Raw genomic sequence first — 22,997 nt, 5'->3', positions numbered from 1 at the left:
CTCGGCCTGGCCTGCCTGCCAAGACGGTATTCTGCCTACAGTTATCTGCTCAGCCTCCGCAAAAACACATTCCAGTCTAGTGAAATAGGTAAACATATTCCCGCCTGCAGAGTAAAGGGCCTGGCCTTCCTGTCTCCTTGCAAGTAATTTACTGCACCCGTTGCCATAGTAGGTCCAATGCCCCGCGCATTGCACGAAGACACGTATGCACCCACTAGCATTCAGTGATGAACGGCCTCTGCCCGAGAGACCTTTCATTTCAGACAACACATCCTCCAAACACAAGATATCAGATATGCTATAGGTGCAGGTCGTTCTGACATCCCAGACACCAGACTCCTCTACTAGTGCTAAAGTCAAGCCCCCCAGCTCTCCCCAGTTACACGTCAACATACGTCATGCTCAGTTGCGCGCGCATGTATGTTAAAGGTTTCTGCTGACCCTGCAGATTTCCTCTATGCATCCACCCACTTATGACACTTCTGTGACGCATCCAGCACACACCTCCGTGTACGCCCCTGTACACGCCTTCTTTTACGCCCATGTGTTCTTATCTCTCTCTTTTCACTTGTTACGCCTACTGTATTCATTGCAACTGTACAGTTTTACTATATATAATGTGTGATGTTAATAAATCATTAGATATCCCTTCCTGAACCTTAGTGGTGATGGAACCCGATTCTCTGTGACTCGAGTCATCTTAATTAAAGCCCGTATGACTCAGATACCACGGACTCTGCCTCTCATTTTTCATGAGCTATCCTTATTGTCATTTAATGTATAGAAAAATAGTCCCGGTAATTTCATTTACCACAATTCTTCATGTCATACTTTCTGACCAAGTCCGGGGCACATCATAAACCCCAATTGTTCTTAGATTCCATCCTTCTAGCTTCCTCGGAAAAGAAACATTTCACTTCCTAAACTTGGCAGGCAATTCAGGCTTTTTGTCATTGGTGCTCTTCTCTAAGAACACGTACAACTCAACCATAACAAACCTTCTTCTTATAGGCCACCAGGATTCTCCACGAGCTTTTGCCACAGAAAAGACACGACAAAACATATGCACAGAAATATAGCACATGCTATTATTTAAACAGCTGCATTTAATACTGACAATGACAATAGACAAGGTTAGTTAATTATTTTCACAAACTTGCAAGTGCAACATGAATGCATATTAGTCCCACGTATAGTGTGTGCAATTTTTATCTAAATTGGTTAATTATTTCAACACATGCTATTAATACAGTTACATTATGGAAGTTTAACTTTGCGAGTTTTGAACAACATCTCGCTCCATCAGGAGCAACAGGTAATTGTTTAAAACCAATTTATTCCCAAGATTTAAAAATTATCATAAAAGTTTAGACGAAGTGTCTAACAGAGCAACAGTATGTGCAAAGATGCAGAAATGCCTAGCAGCAACTATGGGCAGTAAGAGGAAACCTCAGCAACCACAAACACTTACTTTGTAAATACAAAAACAGGGTTTGATAACAAACTCTTATTCGCAGAATTCAAGATGGCCCGCAGGATTGGGTTGGTAGGTGCAACTAATAAGAACCTGGCAAGGGATTGTGTTGTGCTGACCTTTAGATCCCCAGGCCTGGTAAAATCAATATTAGACATGACAGCTAATGAATTGGTTAACAAGCACACAATCTCTGTATTACGGCTGGATTTCTTTTATCCACCACCCAAACCTGTAACTTATAATATCGAAGCAGACATTCGCCCGATAACAAATCGGCACCTTCAGCTCCAACCCTGGTTTCATAGAAATCGATTTGCGCCACTAAGTGATCTATCAGAATTAGATTGACTATCCATTAAAGAGAGTAGCCCGGAGGAGAATTCAAACAATATCTCTAATAATTTTGTCAACATCCCGTTACAACTGGGAATCTAAGGGAACCCTCATTGAGGGTGGTTGGTGGGCATGAAAAATGTTCTCTACCTCAGTTACACAGTATGAGCCTGAGCACTGTAAGGCTGGGTTCAATCACCCTTTTTATGGATCAGAATTCCAGTATTTCTGAGGGGAACGTTATACAAGAACCAAATTCTCCCCAAAACAGACACCTGCTTTGTTTGCTCTCTTGGAAGGTTGCAGGGATTACCTCAAAGTTAACAGATGAGGTATGAGTTTGGTATGCAAAATCATTTGATATTTTCTGCACCCAGGAAACGTGGAGTAGAAAGGACATTAACATAAATGGATATTCTTCCCTAAATGTCTTTGCTGAACCTTCCTCGTCAGGGAGAACAAAGGGTGGGTTGATAACCATGATATCGGTACAGTACGAGGGGCTTGTAATAGAAAAAGTAATTGACTCCCCTTGGTACCAGCTACTTGTGTGTTTTAATCTGATCCACGTAACCCTATTATTAGTCAATTGGTACTATAATATTTTTGACTCTCAAAGCTCTGGGATCATAAACTCACTTAAAGAGAAAATTGACAAAATAGCATTAAAATTCTCCCCGTTATGTAACATCTGGGTCAGAGAATTTAATTGCACCTTATGTCAGCACAGTGGTGAGAAAGTATGTGGGCTCTTAGATTTTTATGAACAACCTTTAGCCCACTTTAAACACACTCCCCAGGGTGACTCATAAAATTCAAATATTATAGTAAATGATTTATGCCTGGTTAACAATTTGGTTGACAGCGTGGAGGTGTCTATTCTGACATTTCGGGGGTTGGGGGGGGCAGAACTAGTACAAATTACTTTGTGTTGATCACTAGCAGGTATTCATACCTTATAGACAGCTTTATGGTCGAACCTAACTCGGCTAATGACCACAATCCTCTAACAGCCTCTTTAAAAGTTATGGCTCTGAAGGGGAGGGCTGTGGAATGCCTAATAAAATACTATCGTAATCAAGGGGTAAGGTTAAAGTGGACTATGATTGACCATGCTAATTTTGAGGAGAATATCATTAAGGCAAACCTAACTCAAGTCATGACCTGCCAAACTGACTAAGCCCCCCCGACTCCATTATAAAGAGCTTTGAAACCATCAGCAAAGACGTTGCCAACAACCTGTTTAGCTCTGTGAAAAAACATAACTGCCCTGAACTCAAATGGTTTAACACTGAGTGCTCAGGGGCAAATAAAGCTCTAAAGAAAGCACTAAGCGTAGCTCCATGTGATAGGGCTTTGATAAAAGAAGCCAGACAATCATATAGAAAGACAATAGATTGTAGAAAGGGATGAACTGAGATGCCAGGCCTAGGATGATTTAGAGAAAGCAAGGGCCCTAAGAGAATCCAGGAGCTTCTGGGAGGTGATAAACTGACCACTTTTTACAAACGAGACTAGGAGTGTGGAAACTAATATAAAGGGGACATTCTGGGAGTCTCATTTCTCTAAGATTATCAACCCACAGGGTATTATTACCCAAGATTATCAGACAGATACATGTTTTAATCTTGAATCTGCCCAGCAGCTAAGTGCATTCCCGTCTTTAGGTGAAGAGGAGGAGGCCCTGTGAAAGGGTATTGATCGCAAAGCTCCAGGGCCAGATGGTTCACCTTTGGATCTCTTTAAAAGAAATCCAGTGATATGGGGCCCCTTGATACTAAACGTCTTTAGAGCAGTCATAGTGGGCCAAATTCCACCATCTTGGAAATAAGCAGGCATGGTGCCGATTTTTAAAAAGGGAAACAGAAATGACCCAACATGCTACAGGCCGATCTCTCTATGTTATGTTATGTTATGTTAACTTTGTCTTTTATAGCGCACGGCTACTTCATGGAGTGTCCCGGCGCTTTTAATACAACCATCACAGAGTAACACAACACATTGAAGCAAAGAGAGGCAGGAACAGAAACAGACTACTGGGCAAAAAGCTAGGTTTTGAAGCTCGTCCTAAAAATCAGCAGATTAGAGGTGCTGCGAAGTAACAGAGGGAGCGTGTTCCACATCTGTGATGCCAACAGCCCAAAGGATCCGCCCCCAATACGAGCCTTTTTTACTCGAGGGACCGCCGCCAGAAAGAGAAATTCAGACCTCAAAGATCGGGTCGGATGGTAAAAGACCAGCCTCTTCTGGAGATATTTTGCCCCCGAAGCATGGAGAGCCTTGTGGGCCAGGGTCAAGGCCTTAAACACAATCCGTTTACGGACAGGCAGCCAATGGAGCGACTGCAAGAGGCCCAAAACTCTGGCGCGCCTATAAATGCCAAAAATGGCCCGCACAGCCGAGTTCTGGACCACCTGGAGCCGCTGCAAAAGATAGTCCGGTAGGCCCAGATACAGGACGTTAGAATAGTCCAATCTTGAGCCAATTAAGGCCTGCACCGTCAACTTCCTGTGATCCACTGATAGTAAAGGGAAGAACTTATGCAGCATCCTGAGCAGGCCAAAACAAGTTCCCGAGAGACCAAGAATCTGAGACCTTAACGCCAGGCCGTTATCCATCTTAATTCCCAGATTCTTAGCCAGCTGGGAGGCATATGCTGGGGGAAACATGTTAGCCGGCCACCATTCCTGCCAATCTGGATCGTGAGGGCAGCCGAAGAAGAGTACCTCAGATTTATCTGAGTAGCATTTGAGGCAGTTCAGCTGGAACCATTCAAAAACAGCCCCAAGGCACTCACGGATACTCTCTCCATCAAACTCTTCTCCTTTCCTACATGTAAAAAGGAGCTGAGTATCGTCAGCGTAGGATACGATCTGGGCCCCAAAAGACTCTGCCAGTGACGCAAGAGGGGTCATAAAGATGTTAAAAAGCGTTGGGATCAACACAGAGCCCTGTGGAACTCCGACTCCCATAGGCAGCATCACTGCAGAGCTGGGTGGGGCCCAGACCGTTTGTCGGCGACCGGCCAAAAATGATCTAAACCAGCTGAACACCGTCCCCCTCAGACCGATCTCATGGAGTCTGATGAGGAGACCCTCGTGGGGGACGGTATCAAAGGCCACCGACAAGTCCAGCATAACAAGCATGGCTTTACCTCCCGAATCCCGCACCTCTTTAATGGCCTCAGACACCTCTAAGAGCGCCATCTTGGTACTTAAATTGGGGCGGAAGCCAGATTGAGTAGGGTGCAGGAGGCTATAAGATTCCAGGAAATTGGAGAGCACCGTATGAACATGCTTCTCGAGAATCTTCGCCAGCGCCAGGAGGAGAGAAATTGGCCTGTAATTGGCCAAAGCCTCCGGGTCAAGACCAGGCTTCTTGAGGAGGGGAATGACCATCGCCTGTTTCCAGGCCTGCGGAACCACCCCCCAACTCAAGGAAAGATTCAAGAGCGGGTTCACCAGTGGGTTTATAACATCGGCCATTTTTGCAAGGAATTTAGCCGGGCATGGGTCAAGAGGCGACCCCGACTTAAGGTTAGCCATAATTGCCAACGATGAAGAGATCAGAAGAGGTGGAAAAACCACTAAGACTGAACCCACAGAAGGCCGCGAATCTGACCCATCTTCAGGGTTCCACAGAACTTCCAAGACCTTCAGGGGAAAAGAGTCCTGGATCAGTTTGATCTTGGTGGTAAAAAAATCAGCGAGAGCCAAGACCCAAGAGTCCGGGGGGGCGGAGTAGAGTTAGTTCGTGCAGTTGTAAATTCCCTAACGATTGTAAAAATCTCCTTGCAAGAGTTAGAGGCCATCTCTATCCTTCTAGCATAGTAGCCCTTTTTCTCTAGTAGGATATCACGATGATAGGCCTTGACGGGGATCCTGTAAGCAAGCCTGGCCGCTGGATCATACTGGGAACGCCACCCTCTTTCCGCCACCTTACACTGCCTACGAGAGACCGACAGTGCTTCGGTGAACCAGGGGGCAGAAACCCGTTTAGATGTTACTCGGGGGCCATCGCGGGGCCCAGCTCGTTCAGCCTCTCCATGAACCACACCTGCATAGGCCTCAACATCCCTCTCCAGGTCACCCGAACAGGGGCAGGGATGATCACAGAATGCCTGAGCCAGCATTGCTGGAGTCACACGATGAAGGGCCCTGGAGGGCCGTCCCCACTGTCTGGGAGCGGTACTAGATGGCTTACTAATGCCTAGTCCAAAAAATTTCACCAGGCTATGATCCGACCAAAGCACCGGCAGAAGTGACATGACCTCAATAGGGGATGTGGAAAAAACCTGATCTAAGGTATGACCCCTTACATGCGTTGGCCCAAAAAGATAAGGAGCAAGGCAAAAGGGGGCCATAGTCTCCATCAACTTGATCACATCCAGGTCAAGACTCTCATCCATGTGGAAGTTAAAATCTCCCGCCACAATGCAGTGCTCGGCTCTCAAAGCCAGCACAGAGATGGCCGATTGAAGCTCATCAAAAAAAGAGCCTGCCAATCCAGGGGGCCTATACACTAGGAGCCCCTTAATAGATGATACATGCAAGGTGATGGGAAGGGTAATCCTTGCACGTTTAGTGTCATGGGCAAATACTTCTGGCCTAATATCATATACACAATGTGGGTTTAGGAAGGGAATGGGAACAACTGAGTAGTGCCTCAATCTGTCCATGATCATGGGTAAGCACATGAAGGCCAGGGGGGATCGATCCACTTGGCCTTCATTGACTTATCCAGGTCCTTCGACACAGTGTGCCGGGGTAAGCTGTGGTCACTAATGGAAGATCTGGGCTTTGAGGAATCACTTGTTACCTTCCTACGTAGACTACATGCTTCCACCTCTGTAGTTATCCGTTACGGACCAGGGTGAGAAAAGACCAAGGCCAGTGTATCAACAGAGGGAGTACGAAAAGGCTGCATATTGGCTCATTTTCTGTTTCTGGTATACACCAATGGTCTTGAACAGTTTCTGCTAAATCAACACCTGAATTTTAAGAAAATAGAAGGCAAACAGGTACCTCTGCTGTCTTAGGCTGACGACACAGTCCTGATGGATTTGACAGCCAATGGCCTTTAGGGGTACCTGGATGCTTTTACTGAGTATATAATGTCATTAGACTTAAAGGTGTTTTTTAAGAAATCTTTTATATGGTCTGTGGGCCAAAATCTACGAAAACTCGAAAATATAAAGTCAAAGGAAAAGTGAAAAAAAATCCTATTTGGGGAATGTTTTTCACTATAATTTAAATTGGGACCAACTTATAGTATCCAGGGTACAAGAAATGAGTAGATCCATTGAGGGCTGTTTTGTTTTTCTGCTAAACTTGGCCATAAGCCTGTAGCCAAGTTGATAACTTTGTACAAATCCAAATGTCTGTCGGAGGCCACTTATGGGGCGGGAGTATGGGGATACCACAAGAGCCTACAAATTCAAACATCAGAGAATACATTTTTAAAGAGACTTTTACTTATCCCTAATAGCTCCCCAACATCATTTTGCCATTCTGAGGTAGGCATTGACTATATTTAGACAGCATACACATGCTCCCCTGGTTTTATGGGGGAAAATTTGGTTTAGAGAAGAACTGTCCTTTTCACGATGCATTTTAAGAGATTGTATGAATCTAGATAATGCAATGGCAGTCTTGTGGTTACGCAATGTCAAACAAACTTTTTACAAGATAGGACTAGAAAACTATTATGACCAGCCAGAGACCATAGGACCTAACATGAAAATGGTTAAAAAAGATGCATATACATCTGAATTGAAAATATCACACCGGGACAAGGAAAGATTGGACTGTTTTCCCCCAAATCGGCAACAATTTTATTTGTCTTTTAGCCGGCTAGCTCATTCACCTTTTCTAATGACCAGATTTTGCCTAGGCACCCTGCACTTACTTGTAGCTTTTCCGAAACAGGTGGGGTGGTGTGAGAGACTACCCCCTGTCTGTGTAATAACTTAGCACAACAAAGTACAATGCACATTATGCTATTTTACACATTTTATAAAGACCCTAGAGTGCGTTTCCTTAAACCGATTTTAAATACAATTCATCCCACTCCTATAAGGAGGGTTTTAATTATTTATGGTCATTATCAACTGTTTTACCTGTAGCTCTGTGCTTAGTTTTATCAAAGTTGTTTTTATAATAGGGAAACGTTACGCAATGTAAACGTAATTTACAGGGGTTATGTGATTAGGCCGCAAGTTGTCTTTGTCCTGTATATTTAAAATTTTTGTTGTAGAAACTTTAATTCTTGAATGTATACTTTTTCTTCTGTGAACTTTTATGATTCATTTGAATCGAATACATTTATGTAACTGACTGATATTCACCAGTTTTTGAGCTAACTAAAACTTCAATCTCTGCTATGCACTGCTCACAACCTCACAATGACATAAGTGATGATGATCAATGATAACAACATCCAAGCTACTACTTCTCAAGTAGCTTTTATTTAAAAAAAATTAAGCAGGTAATAAAGAGCCCATGTGTAGGAGAGTAGGGTCTGCTTCCTATGGTTACCCCCACTTTTTGCTGTGATTCTCTGGTTCTTCGACTTTAGTGTAGCTGTGGACCTGCCAATCAGACCCACAGCCCAGCTCATATCTCTCTAAATTTATACCATGTACTTTAGGTACATACCAGATTGGTTACTGGGTCACCCTTGTGTGAGGCCCTGTATACTGTACCATAGGTACCCAGGGCATAGGTGAACCTTGGGCCTACCAGGGGTTGCAGCATGTATTGTGCCACCCCTGGTTTGCCTTCCAAACTGACACTATAGGTCTGTTCACACAGCCTGGGTAAGGTGGTGTATTCACCCCTTACTTAGATATAGTATACCTATATCTATATACCTATAGACACATATACATCAATAAGTCACTCCTATGGCAGGCATTAACAATCCTGGAGGCAGAGTGCTTGGTTTTATGTGAGAGGGTGCCCTAGCATGAGCTGAGCCCCTCTGCAGCTTTTGGAACCATCTCCTTATAGCTGTTCTATGATATAGCCATACCATATACTCTTAAGTGCATTATAATCCTCGCGGTTAATGCTAACTTTGGTTTGGCTTTATCAAAACATGTCTTGTAAGGTGTCAAACACTTTGGAATACTACCCCCCTTCCAGTCCTGGCGGCGGGGTAGCATTCCAGCCTTCTAGAGGGAGAAGAAATGTATTTACTGTTAAACCCGGTTAAAGTTGAACAGAGCCCCAGCATCACAAAATGGATGTTGCTGCCACAGACATGAGTCTGACCTCCTGCTGCTCGACGAAACTCCAGCAGGGTAGGCTTGGACAATAGGTTTCCTGTCCAGGGAGGTGCCAGCACCTCCCCAGACAGGATTTTAGTGTATTGGGGCAGGGAGGGCTGCATCCAGTGAATGCTTTCCAGACACTGCCTGGGGCACAAAAGGTGCTCCATGCATAGCCCGGTTCAAACCAGTTGCTTGGGCACTCAGCCCTAGCTCTTGCACGAAACTGGACAAAGGGAAGGGGGTGTAACCACCCCCTGGTCCACCCATAGGAGGGACCTTTTCAGGTAGTCCATTCCACAAACTTAGTATAAGTATAGGAGCTGTGTCCCTAGGACTTCAGATTACCCTGGACGAAAATTTGATACAGAAACCCTGGACCTTCGACATTCCATTCCGACTGGAAGACAGAAGACATCTCCCCTGTGGTCAAGGAGTGGCCACCCTGTTCAAACAGGCACCAACAGCAATTTTGCCAGTCTGCCTTTTCAAGGCTCCGACTGGATCCCGAAGAATCTGTGACACAGGACATGGATTTTCAGACATCACTGACCCCGACCCACATCCACAGCAAAGCTGAGACACCTGGCGGACACGAGAGACGTGGGACTGGAATTCCTGGAAATCCTGCATTTTGCTAACTGCATCAACTCCTGAGGTACCCTTGCAGTTGTGCATTGAGATAGGAGAATACCCAGCCTGGAGCACCATCTGCACCAAATCACAGGCCCCCACACTCCACGAGTGTCCCGTGGGCCTTGCTTTTGTATTTGAGCTCAATGTGTCTTCCCAGTTCCTTGCCCGTTGGCTAGAGAGCCCCTGAAGACTTTTCTTTTCCACAAACTTGTTTTCCTGATAGCACCAGGGTTGCTCCAGCTTCCCTGCAAAGGAGAAGCACCACAAATCTTGCTGGTTTGCAACAGAGCCAATCTCAACATCCTGCATGGGTTGCGGTTGCCAAGGCTTGTTGGGTCCAATCCAGATACCGAAACCGCAGTCAACTAGATCCTTTGTGGGACAGCTTGAATCCAGCACCTGGTCATAGTTGATGCCTCCTGGACCTTGTGACTGAAGAGACAAGCTTGACTCCTTCATCTGAAATCACCCGACATTGCCTGGTTCCTTCCTGGTACCTTCCTGGTCCCTAGCTAGTGATCCAGACTCTGTCCCTTCTGCTTTCAGGTTCTACAGATATTCGATCCACCCTTGGATCTACCCGAACACTTTTCCTCTGGTCACCTGCAGCACTTCTTTGCAGCTATCTATTGAAAATAACAACGAAACCCGACACGAAAAGACACCTATGCACCTGGCTTCACTGGGTGAGGTAACACGAGTACTCCGGTGCTCCCATGGGTCCTGACTCTCGAAGTGTCCTAGTTTAAAAGGGTTCCATCCTAGTCCATCCGAAAGTGTCCTTAAATTGTATATTTGTAACTTCTACATTTCCAATAGAAAGTCAATGTTAACCCGCGTCTGTGTTTAGACACTACACCCGTTTCCTGTGGGTCTCCTACTTCCTAACCCTTGGTTGTTTAGAGTAGCCCCAGCGATACCACAGGCCCCAGGCCTGCTTTCTAATTCTCTTGTGGTTCTTATACCACTATTTTAGTATATGGTTTGTGAGGCCCCTAGGGCATAATGTATACTGTGCAACTTATTGTATATTAACTCAGTGACTTGTATTGTATTTTTACCTCTGACCTCATATAGAGTGCAGAGGGGATGTGTTTAGAATAAATACATATATTTTGATATATACCTTGTGTGGTGTTCTTTCATTTGGTACTCAAGGGATTATAATTGGTAAAACAACTTGCTTAATACGCTCTCTGAAGTCTTAGCCTGATGACTGCTGGCCAATGCTACCACTAGGATAGCTTTCTATAAGGTTGACGTTACAACTACCATCAATAAGGGTTGATTAGACTGGTGGAAGGTGCCCACTAAAACTAGTGGACATCATATGCCAGGATAACTTCTCACAACATGAATATATGCAGCACATATTTACTTTATGTACAGGTGTGCAGGCATGAAATAGTAACATTGTAATATCGGAAACAAGTCAGACTTAGTACAGTAAAAGTTAAATAGTGCACAGGTTGGATGCCAAGGAAGTTTTAAGTGCCAGTAGTCCTTGCTGTGACTAGGTCACAGGTCAGAAATTGCAACACTGAACAGGCACTGGATTCTGGAATAATGGACCAGTTGCCAACCAGGAGGAGAAGCAGTAGGGTTAAGGCAGTGCCTTTCCCCCTGCCTCAGGAAGAGGATCAGCCTTCTGAGGAAGCTGATTGTGAGACCCAGGAAGGAACTGTCCTAGAAGAGCTTGAGCCTGATCAGGTTGAGTTTCCTGGGACAGGGGGACCTTCCAGGGCAGATCTGAGGCAGGCACAGTTGGACTGCCATTCTCTTGAACCCCTCAGACAGCAAGCTGCTGCTGAGGCTGCAGGGAATGCTAGTGGGACCCATTAAACATATTGGGATGAAGGGCTCCTGTATTCCGAGGCTAGAGATCCCAAACCTGGAGCTACCAGGAGGTTGTTCATACCTTTGGCATTCAGAGGCTTCCTTTTAACACTAGCCCATGACATCTGCAGGACATCTTGGCCAGAACAAGACTTGGGACAGACTTGTCCCTCAGTTTCACTGGCCTCGTATGTCAGAAGATACCAAGGAGTTTTGTCACTCCTGTGTCACCTGCCAAGCTAGTGGCAAATCAGGTGGCATCACAAAGTCCCCCCTTATACCACTAACTGTGGTGGGGGTTCCCTTTGAACGTGTAGGGATTGACATTGTTAGACCAATGGATCCCCAAACAGCCTCTGGGCACAGATTTATTCTGGTGGTTGTGGATCATGCCACCAGATACCCAGAAATTATTCCACTTAAGACCACAACAGCACCTGTTGTGGCAAGAGCCCTCCTGGGAGTTTTCTTAAGAGTGGGGTTTCCTAAGGAGGTTGTCTCAGAAAGAGGTGCAAACTTTATGTCTGGATACCTGACTGCCATGTGGAAGGAGTGTGGAGTGAACTACAAGTTCACCACACCCTATCACCCACAATGCAATGGTCTACTTGAGAGATTCAACAAGACCTTAAAGGGCATGATTAAGGGTCTCCCTGAAAAGCTCAGGCAGAGATAGGACATCCTGCTGCCCTGCCTTTTGTTTGCTTATAGAGAGGTCCCACAGAAGGGGTTGGATACAGCCTTTTTGAACTAATGTTTGGGCATCATGTAAGAGGACCCCTTTGTCTAGTGAAGGAGGGATGGGAGTTACCTCTCAAACCTCCCAAGCAAGATATTGTGGACTATGTACTTGGTCTCCGCTCCAGGATGGCTGAGTACATGAAAAAGCCATCCAAAAACCTTGAGGCTAGTCAGGAATTGCAAAAGGCCTGGCATGACCAAAAGGCTGTTCTGACTGTTTACCAGCCAGGACAGAAGGTGTGGGTGTTGGAGCCTGTGGCCCCAGCAGCTCTCCAAGACAAGTGGAGTGGACCCTACACTATTGTTGAGCAAAAGGGAGGTCACCTATTTGGTTGACCTTGGAACTCCCAGGAGCCCCCACAGGATGCTTCATGTTAACAGACTGAAACCATATGTTGACAGGGCAGACATGGGCTTGCTAATGGCTACTGGTGAAGGACAGAAGGAAGAGAGTGACCCTCTCCCAGACCTGTTCTCTCAGAACCCTGATAATTGTTCAGTTGATGGTGTAGCCTTGGCAGGCAGCTTCACTGACCAACAGGAGAAGGACTGCAGACAGGTTCTGCAGGCCTACAAACATATGTTTTCACTGACTCCAAGTCAGACTACCTGGTGCACTCATGAAGTGGACACTGGGGACAGTCTGCCTGTTGAAAGTAAGATTTACAGGCAACCTGATCTTGTCAGGGACTGTATCAGGACTGAGGTCCAAAAGATTTTGGAATTGGGAGTTATTGAACCCTCAGGGAGCCCTTGGGCCAGTCCAGTAGTCCTTGTGCCTAACGCTCACACCCAAGATGGTAAGAGAGAGAGGAGGTTTTACGTGGATTCCAGAGGTCTCAATGCTGTCACTGGGACAGATGCCCATCCAATACCCAGGGCAGATGAGCTCATTGACAGATTGGCATCTGCCAAGTTCCTGAGCACATTCGACCTGACAACTGGCTACTGGCAAATCAGACTAGCGGATGATGCAAAGCCAAAGACAGCATTTTCAACCCCTGGTGGACATTATCAATTTGTGGTAAGGCCCTTTAGTCTGAAAAATGTACCTGCCGCATTTCAAAGGTTGGTGAACCAAGTCCAATCAGGCCTGGATGACTACTGTGCAGCTTATCTAGATGATATTGCTGTCTTTAGCTCCACCTGGGAAGGTAGATCACCTGATCCACCTGAAAAATGTTTTGGAGGCCTTGCAAAAGGCAGGACTAACTATCAAGGCTACCAAGTTCCAGATAGGGCAGAGTCAAGTTGTGTACCTGGGCCACCTTGTAGGTGGAGGCCAGGTTCAACCATTGCAGAGCAAGATCCAGACCATAATGGACTGGACTGCTCCAACGACCCAGACTCAGTTCAGAGCTTTCTTGGGCCTGACTGGGTATTACAGGAAATTTAGCAAGGGCTATGGTTCCATAGAGACACCCCTTAATGACTTAACTTCCAAGAAAATGCCAAAGAAAGTTCAGTCGACAGTCAGCTATCAAAAGGCATTTGATGGCCTAAAGCAGGCCATGTGCACTGCACCTATTCTGCAAAGTCCAGACTACTCCAACAAATTCAAACAGATGCTTCTGATGTAGGGGTAGGGGCTGAGCTTTCACAACTGAATAAAGATGGTCAAGACCAGCCAGTAGCTTTTATTAGCAGAAGGCTGAACCCTAGAGAGAAACGTTGGTCAGCTATTGAGAGGGAGGCCTTTGCTGTGGTTTGGGTAATGAAGAAGCTGAGGCCCTACTTGTTTGGTACTCACTTCAAGGTTCAGACAGGCCATAAGCCCCTTGTGTGGCTAAAACAGATGAAGGGTGAAAATCCCAATGTTGCTCAGGTGGTCCATTTCCCTACAGGGTATGGACTTTACAGTGGAACATAGACATGGGAGTAACCATGCCAATGCAGAGGGACTCTCCAGATATTTCCACTTAGAACATGAAGACTCAACTGGTCAAGGATTGTTTAATTTCCCTGTGTTGGAGGGGGGGTTGTGTAGGAAAGTAGGGTCTACTCCTATGGTTACCCCCACTTTTTGCTGTGATTCTCTGTTTTTTGACTTTAGTGTGGTTGTGGGTCTGCCAATCAGACCCACAGCCCATCTGTTCTATCTCTAAATTGATACCATGTACTTTTGGTACATACCAGATTAGTTACTGGGTCACCCTTGTGAGCCCCTGTATAGTGTACCATAGGTACCCAGGGCATAGGTGCACCTTAGGCCTACCAGGGGCTGCAGCATGTATTGTGCCACCCCTGGTTTGCCTTCCAAACTGACACCACAGGTCTGTTCACACAGCCTGGGTAAGGTGGTGTATTCACCCCTTACTTAGATATAGTATACCTATAGTATACTTTGATGAGCAGCTTAATTTTGCGGCACACGCTAATCAGACAGTGGCAAATGCTCATCATAAACTTAGACTTATAAGAAAGATTATCCCATTTCTCTCGAAAAGTGCTGGAAAAACAGTGGTGAGTACACTTGTGATTTCTTCTCTAGACTACTGTAATGGCCTATTTGCCAATGCACAAGCCCGGGTAATCTCCAAACTGCAAATGATTCAAAATGCGGCAGCCAGATTACTCTCCAGGACCCCAAAATTCAAATTGATCAGACAAACAATCAGAAGTTACCACTGGCTAACAATCAAAAACCGGATTACATTTAAATCACTCTCTCTGACTTTCAAAGCTATCCATAATCAAGGGCCGAAGTTTCTCCTGGAGCAGCTCTCTATTTACCGTCTGTCAAGACAACTTAGGTCAATGTCGCTGAATCAATTAGCAGTACCTCGTACCAGGACGGTCACCTGGGGAGACAGGCGTTTTACGGTGACTGCAGCCAGACTTTGGAACTCGCTCCCGCTAACAATAACATTGAGTCAATCCCTTCTCCGGTTCAGGAAACTGTTGAAGACGTGGTTGTTTAACCAGTAATGCAGCAGGTAGACAGTCAGCAGAGGGTAGTGGACTGTGGGCAAGCTAGTAAGTAATAATCAAACATTGTTTTTGAGAGGTATTCATGTTTTAATAGGTTGCTGAAATCATTTGTCTCTACATGGCCATTACGTTTCTTACATACCTCCATATCAGTAAGAAAAAGAGCATGCTATCTAGATGTTGACATTTATAGGAAATCCACCTTTTATGCAACCTCAACACTGACTTTTTCCTTTCTGCAGACCCTATTGTTGCTGAAATTAGAACTCTGTGCTCCTTACCCGTGCTATACAGGAGTAAAGTGCTTATGCACCATATTAAGGGTGGGCCCTAGCGTGCCCATACCGCCGGGGTTTATTCACTCTAGGTCCTGACGAATGCCAGGTTAATTACACCATTCCGGCTGAAACATGTTGACCGACCACTTTTTCACCTAATGTTATTGGAAGCAGACCATCTAATTAGCTGGCCTTGCTTACCAACACATTTTTTAACCTTGCCCTTGATGATCATAGATTAAAACAATTTTTGATACATACAAGGCAATTTTAACTCACCACCTCACTCTGTTCACATAAACTCACCACATAGCCCTCACCTCTTCACATTACCAGCTCCGCAGCAAATCTGGCGTTGCAGCACACTGGCGTGACATTCGGTCACACCCAGTGGGGCCCGATGATGAAGCAAGTCACCGACCAGGTCGGTGAGTGAGGGCTTTAATAACAAACCTAATGGGCCTTGTTGGTTTCTTGTGCTCCGTCTATACCTAACTAATACAGGAACACTCTTTTATTGTTGTTTTCTGTATATTAGATGTGGTCAGGGCCTGGATGTTAGATTAAACAACAATTACCAGAATGTGACATTCCACAGAGGTGACCTTGGCCTACTAATAAGTTATGGTGAGCAATGTCTCATACAAAGTAGCCTAATGTTCACCATCCCTATTTCAAATTGGGAATACCGTCTTTCGGATTTTTAAACCCTCATCCCTATCTAGGTGGCATACTTCATCATTGGGTTCAGGTCCTCATTAGGCGGGCACTGCAATGCCTTGTGGGCCCCTTTCCCCAAAAAGGGGGGGTGTTAGAACTGGGGGTCTCTATTTGGGTCTCTAGTTGGCAGAAGTAGGCACTACTGTCCAAATAGGGACCCTAGCTTCTAGGCAGGATAAGGAGGAAACACTCTTAGATAACCTCTTCTCACCCCCTGTGTAGCCTGGCACGAGCAGGCAAGGCTTATCGAAGGTAATGTGTAAAGTATTTGTACCAACACTCACAGTAACACAGTGAAAACACCAAAATAAAGGTATTTTTAATATATACTACACAAGACCAAAAAGACAAAAATCCAACATACACAGTTTAAGAATATTGCTTCAAAGGAGTTCTTAAGGTTGCGTTAAAATAATCCACAGTTGCATCGCGATTTTGCCAACAGTACCTTTAGATGCAACAAAGTTCCAAGTGAAAATCTGTAGCAGTGAAAAGCAAGCGCCACTCCTGCGACCCTGGGTAGGTGATGCGACAACCCTGCTCGATGTAGCGGGCGTGTTGTGGTGACTCCGGTCTGTATGTGGAGGGATGTGATACCTTGCGTGGGTTCCGGTGCACAGGTTTTCGTGGAAGCGGCTCGCAAAATGGATCTTTGCGGCAGCGATGATCTCCGGTACGCGGCTCAGCGACGATCTTCTACTCTCATGGTCCCTCGATGTGATGGCTCTGCGTCGACTCTCGCATCGACGTGATGCGGTCCACAAGCAAGCTGTGCAACGATCTTACCCAGTGATGACAGGCTCTGCGACGATACTCGCAGCAATGGTAATCTTCCTGCACCGCACTGGTGCGTCCCGCAAGTGAAGGATGCAACGACTCTGGCAGCGGCAACAGGTGCGCGACGATCTTGACCTTCGCGGCAGCAGGAATTTCCTCGCACTGATGGGGATGCGCTCCGCATGCGAGCGATGCGGTAAAACTTGCAGAAAGTATTTAAAATCTTGGTTTCCAGCTTCCCAACCCAGGTACAACTTCCAGAGGCACCGCAACTGGCCCAAGAACTCTAGGACGGACAGAACTCTCTCAGCACAGTTCAGGGAAGCTGGGGGTGAGGTCCTTTTGTTCCTCTGACTTCTTAACAGGGAGACAGCTCTTCTTCAGGCCCTTGGAGATTCCTTCGAGCAAGGGGACACAGCACAAAGCAAAGTCATTCCCCTCTCTTTGGCAGCAAAGCAACTGCAGGTCAGTCCAGCAAAGCTACAGCAGGACAGTGTTCCTCATTCAGTCTTCCAGCTTTCTCCTTGGCAGAGGTTTCTTCTTGATTCCAGCATGATTTCATTTCCTGTAGTCAGGGGTCCTGTACTTATACCCCTAAAAGATTTTGTTCCCTTTGTGCAGGAGAGCTCTGAGCCCGGTATAAACCAGTTCTGGGTGTTCCTTGACCACTTTGTTTTCCTAGCCTCTCCTTTCCCTTTTAGAGAGAGGGGCAGGTTCGTCATTCACTCAGCAGAAGGTGGAGTCAGCATTGAGGAAGGCAGGCACAGTCCTATTCAGACCGAGGTGCTACCCCCTCCCACCACTCTAGATGCAGATGGAGCTATTCAACCCTGCCCCTTTCACTCACAAACCAGACAGTCAATTCACAAACAGGCCAAGGCACTAAGAAAGGTCAGACAAGAGAACAGCAACTTTCTAAACGTGCTGTTCTCAAAAGCAGGATTTAAAAACAACCTTTCCTAAAAGATGTGTTATTAAATTCTGAGTTCAGGGATACAAGACTTTTTTGTCCTATCTTGCTCCTATGGGAAGATATGCTGGTAGCCACTGTAGCCAGCATCCTCAATGATAGCCTATGGGGCAAGATAGCCTTACAATAGTAAAAAACGAAAATAAAATGGCTGTAATTCACTACTAGAGCATGTCACCTGCACTAGTACATGCTCTACCTTTCACCTACACTGCACCCTGCCCAAGGGGGTACCTTGGGCCTTCCATAGGGGTGACAGATGTGTATAGGAAGGGAAGGGTTAGGCCTGGTCAGTGGGGACACTGACCAGGAGGACATGGCAGTTCACAGACTGCACACAGGCACTGCGGTGGCAGGCCTGAAACACCATTTTAAGGCTACGCATGTGGGTGGCACAATCAGTGCTGCAGGCCCACTAGTAGCATTTGTTATCACCAGCCCTGGCACACTCAGTGCACTTTACTTGGGACTTCTTGGTGACACAAATATGCCAATCATGGATAACCAATCACAATAACAATTTACACAGGGAGCACTTGAACTTTGACACTGATCAGCAGTGGCAAAATGCCCAAAGTATCTCTACCAGCAAAAACGAAATGCAGCACAGCATCAAAAATACAGGAGGTAGCAGCAAAAAGACAGGGGAAACCATGCCAAAGATGCCAGGTCTAACACGGGGTGGTCACTTTTAGAGGGAGTTCTTTTCACTGGCCATAATTGTGGTTTGTGCGTGTGATGTGGTGGGTAGGTCAGAGTTATAAGTGAGAGAATATTGAAAATTGAGATTGACTTTGAAAACCCACATGTACCTGCTTTGTTCTATGAGGAATCATGCTAAGACCAATACTTGCCCGGGTGAACCACAGAAATCTCTAAATTAACATGTGCTTAACCCTCTGGTAGAACAGCACAAAGGAGTCAGGCTTAGATTAAAGGTCATGTGTAAAGTATTTATGCAAAACACAAACAATATTAAAGAAAAAGCTCAACACAATACACATCCCAAACCAATTGAGAAAAATAAGGTAAATTTTAATAAATACAAGACTGATAAAAATCCAATTAATCACACCAGAGATATTGCATTTTTAAGTTTTTAGTTAAAATTGTACCAAAAAAAGCACTGACTGTGGTTAACTGGTTGTACCAGGCTAGGATTGAGTCTTAAATTCAGGCTGACTGCAATGAAGCATTGGCCAGATGCAGGGACCAGGTTAGTCCTGCTGAGAGTTGCACATTGGCCTCGCTCAGAGGCAATGCGTTCCTTACCATTGGTTCTGATCAGGAGTTGTGTTGTGCTGCGATACCAAGGCCTACATCAAGTAGCATCACAGGCCTTTATATTGGTTCTGATCAGTAGCTGTGAGGGCTGCCATGCAAAGCCCTGTGTCAAGTACCAACACATTGTGTTGGTGCTGTTAGGATCAACTGGTCAGGAGCTATGAGGTGCTGGATGCTATGTCCCGTGTCAAGCTGATTTGGATTTGAAAGAACCAAACGTTAGTCAGGGATATGTGAACTCTGATGTTAGCCAAAGGTTCTGGATCTGGGGGACATCTCTTGGGGAGCAGGACTCACTCCAGGCAGAGCTCAGCAGCAGGCCCCAGGCAGTTCCAATTGGAGGTCCAGACAGATCCAGTGCAGCAGGTCAACTATACATTACAAGGGAGGCCTCTGAAGCTTGTTGTGTCCCTGTAACTCACACAGAAGGTCAGCCAACTGACCCTTGGAGTCATTCTGAGTAACCTGGATGAAGGCAAGCAGGTCCAATCTTCCTTCTCAGAAAGCAAGGTGGTGCTTTAGCAGCAGGGCAGTCCTTTTTCTAAAAGCTTGCACAGGTCCAGAATAGCTCTCAAGAGGGGCTCTCCAGGTCAAATGTTTATACCTTTTGTCAGACTTTGCCTCAGTAGACTCCCTGTTGTATCGCCACATCGCATTCTGGAATGTTCCTTCCCTTCTCCTGTCAAGGCTCGAAATGGTCTGGGGTGATGAAAGACAGGGTGGCCTGGTATCAGATTCCTTTGTGGGTGCAGGGGGCAAAGCCCGTTGAAGTGTAAGTGGGGCTGGGAACTGATCCTCACTGGTCATCCTGCTAGGATGGCCCATCCTGTCCATAACTTATACCCATTTGTGTTACTATCGGAAGCAATACTCAAACCCTAACAGCAGAGCAATTCACTGTTATGTGACCCAGGGCACTAGTAGAAGGCACAGATGGTTAGGACAAGAAATTGGCAACTATCTAAAAGTGTCATTTTCAGAATTGTGACTTAAAATCATACTTTACCATTCCAGTGGATTTTAAATTACAACTCAATTGAGTAGAAACAGCATGTTGTTATCAGCTTCCAACCCGCAATTATCACGTGTTAAAATGTAATAAGGTAACCCAGTGATAGTCAAGGAGAGAGATAGGCCTTACAACAGTGACAAATTACTTTTTTCACTGCCAAAACAAGTGTTTCATTGCCAGGACATGTAAAACTAAAGCATACATATCCTACTTTTTAAATACAAGGTATCTTGTCCGATGAACCTTGGGGTCTACCATAGGGATGACATGTAAGCAATAAAATGGAAGGTTTAGGCCTGGAAAAAGGTTTGTTTGTAATGGTTGAATTGGCAGTTTAAAACAAATCTACAAGCTGCAGTGGCAGGTATGAAATATGTTTTGGCATGGCTACTATATGAGTAATGCAAGAAGGCTAGTTTAATTTATAGGCCATGGGTAAATGTAGTATCATTTACTAGGGACTTGCAAGCCATTACATGTACCAGTCAGGCAAAAGTCAATTATACCATGTTCTGGGGAGGTAGCACAAGCACTTTAGCACTAGTTCGCAGTGGTAAAGTGCACAGGGCCAACACAAGTGGATAGAGCAAAGGATGGGAGTTAAGGCAAACACATTTGGGGTGACCCTGCAGAGGGGGCCAGGTCCAGCATGACCACCCTCTGGCCAAAAGCTAGGGTAGACTAATCAATTCCTTGATGGAGTTCCCTGATTAGGTAAGAGAATGCGGACAATGGGTCTCTTCTGCAGTGGCATTCGTCATTTCTATGCCGCTCCTCTGAACCTAGGGCAAGATGTATGAAGCTCAAACGGGTTCACAAACGCCTAACTCATTTGAGCAATGTAGCAAATTTCAGTGCAAAATAAGGAATTGCAAATTTGTGATTCCTTATTTTGCGATTGCATGTAAGGAATCGCAAAATTTGCGATTCCTTAAATGCAATGTATGATGCAAAAAAAATGCTAATTGTCCCTAAGGAATCGCAAATTATCCCAAACTTCAAGTTGGTGATAATTTGCAAATTTCTTTAAAAATGCCCATTTTTGCATTTTTCATAGTGCCATCTGATGCAAATACATGCCCTTAGGGCTTGTATGTGCACCACATGTGCACCCATGCTTATTTCCTTTGGACACCCTTGCACCCTTGAAATTATTCCAAATTTGCGATTAGCAAATTGCGAATCGCAAATTGAAAATAATTTCACATTCATTATTATGGACCTCCTGGCCCATAGGAATGGATGGGAAATTATTCCTTAATTGCGATTAGCAATTTGCTAATCGCAATTAAGGAATTTTAAGGAATCGCAAAAAAATAGAGAATTCCTAAATACATACCATTTTGCAATTCTCATATAGCGATTCCTTAAAAATCGCTATTTGAGAATCGCAAAAGTGTATCTTGATACATCTGGCCCCTAGTTGGATCCCTCTGTCAGCACTCTTTTGAACCAGACGAGCGACACATAAAGAACCCTACGCATCACCTGGGGACCCTATTTGTGTCACTCCTAAACTTAATTTGCTCACAGATGCTTCCCATTAGGCATACAGAACTACCATGGCCAACAAAGTGATGTGCAACAAAAATAAGGTGAGGGATAGAAGGCTTCAATTAATCTCAGCGACTGGCAATCACTCTGGCTACATCCCAAATTCATTGTTTTTGATCTACCATGCCACCGCTATTTGGACCCAGCCATACACAAATCAGTATTAACGCTGCTCCAAAGGAAACAGTCAAGCCTGAACTGTTAGGCCTTGTCCTCCCTGATTCGGAATACAAGCAACCTAGAATCAATCAATCACGACATTTGTAAAGCGTGCTACTCACCCGTGAGGGTCTCAAGGCGCTGGGGGGAGGGGGCGCTGCTACCACTAAAACAGCCAGGTATTGAGCAGCCTCCTGAAGGTTAAAAGGTCTTCGGCCTGCTGCAGGAATATGGAGAGGGTGTTCCCGGACTTGGCCGTGAGGTGGGAGAATAATCTGTGGTCGGTGGTTGTTCTCCTGATGTGGGGGATGGTGGGGAGGTCAGCGGAGTGGAGCTGGCGGATCGGGGTGTAGAAGGTGAGCCGTTTGTTGAGGTATGCCGGACCAGTATTGTGGAGGGCTTTGTGAGAGTGCGTGAGGAGCTTGAAGGTGATCCTCTTGTTGACGGGGAGCCAGTGCAGGTCACTCAGGTGGGGTGTGATGTGGCTGTGATGAGGGATGTCGAGGATCAGGTGGGTGAAGGCGTTCTGTATGCGTTGCAGTCATTTCAGTAGTTTGGCTGGGGCTCCAGTGTAGAGTGCATTTTCTTAGTCCAGTCTGCTGCTGACGAGGGCCTGGGTGACCATTCTTCTAGTGTCGGTGGGGATCTTTTGGAGCATGCGCAGGGTGTTAATGCAGGAGAATGAGATGGCGTTGATTTGTTTGCTTGGTCGTGGAGAGTGTGGGGTTGAGGATGAATCCCAGTTTGCGTGCGGGGTCGGTGGGTGTTGGAGCAGCTCCCAAGGCGGTAGGCCACCATGAGTCGTCCCAGGCTGAAGGTGAGGCACAGAGGATGAGGACCTCTGTTTTGTCTGAGTTCAGCTTCAGATGGCTGTTCTTCATATATTCAGCGACAGCTTTCATACCTTCGTGGAGGTTGGTTTTGGCGGTGACAAGGTCCTTGGTGAGTGAGTGAGAAGATCAGCTGTGTGTAGTCGGCATAGGAGATGATGTTGAGGTTGTGCAGTCTGGCGACGTGGG

Source organism: Lissotriton vulgaris, chromosome 8 (assembly GCF_964263255.1).
Source record: "Lissotriton vulgaris chromosome 8, aLisVul1.2, whole genome shotgun sequence".
Classification (NCBI taxonomy): Eukaryota; Metazoa; Chordata; class Amphibia; order Caudata; family Salamandridae; genus Lissotriton; species Lissotriton vulgaris.
The sequence above is the reverse complement of the archived record's forward strand: the minus strand, read 5'-3'. Positions refer to the sequence as shown.